General features: G+C 33.2%; 1 non-coding gene across 1 annotated transcript; it reads left to right on the top strand.

Moving 5' to 3' along the window:
- Window positions 1-379: 379 nt before the first annotated feature.
- On the top strand, window positions 380-487 carry LOC124965091 (U6 spliceosomal RNA). The gene has a single exon (XR_007105097.1). It is a non-coding gene; the product is annotated as a U6 spliceosomal RNA (small nuclear RNA).
- The last annotated feature ends 323 nt before the right edge of the window (window positions 488-810 follow it).

Raw genomic sequence — 810 nt, 5'->3', positions numbered from 1 at the left:
CTTTGGGTTGAATGGCATTCCAATTACAAAAACAGAAATATTGCCACATGCAGAAGACATAGGTCAAAGAAAAAGCATCAACTTTCACATTCAAAGACCTGAATTTGAGTCTCATCTCTGCCACTGAGATTATTCTGAATAAGTCATCCAACCTCTTTTTTAAAATTTTTAAATTTTCTTTGTTCTAAGTAGTTGTACATGACAGTAGAGTGCATTTATACATTTTGATGAATCATACATAAATAGAGTGTACTCTCTCAGTTTTGAGCCTCATTTTCTTTATCTGTAAAATGGAATAGAGATATTTGCCCTATCTACTTTATAGAGTCATTTCAAGTAGCAAATAAATAAGTGGAAATGCTTTAAAAACTGAAAACTGGTGCTCTCTTTGGCAACACATACACTAAAAATTGGAATGGCACAGAGAAGATTAGCATGGCCTCTGCAGAAGGGGAACACACAAATTCATGAAGCATTCCATATATTTTTAAAGCTTCTTCACAGCAAAGGAAACAGTTAAGAGCATGAAAAGAAAGCCTACAAATGGCAGAAATCTTTGCCACCTGCTCATTGGGTAGGGCATTAATGTCCAGGATATACAAAGATCTCAAAAAACTTAACACCAAAAAAATAAATAAATAAAAATAACCCAACCAATAAGTGGGCCAAGGAAATAAACAAACACTTCTCAAAAGAAGAAATACGAACCGTCAACAAATATATGAAAAAATGTTCAACATCTCTAACAATTAATGAATGCAAATTAAAACTACACTGAGATTCATTCCACTCCAGTCAGAATGACAATTA

The sequence above is a fragment of the Sciurus carolinensis genome, chromosome 14, assembly GCF_902686445.1.
Source record: "Sciurus carolinensis chromosome 14, mSciCar1.2, whole genome shotgun sequence".
Lineage (NCBI taxonomy): Eukaryota > Metazoa > Chordata > Mammalia > Rodentia > Sciuridae > Sciurus > Sciurus carolinensis.
Note: the sequence above shows the minus strand (reverse complement) of the source record. Positions and strands in the feature narration are given on the sequence as shown.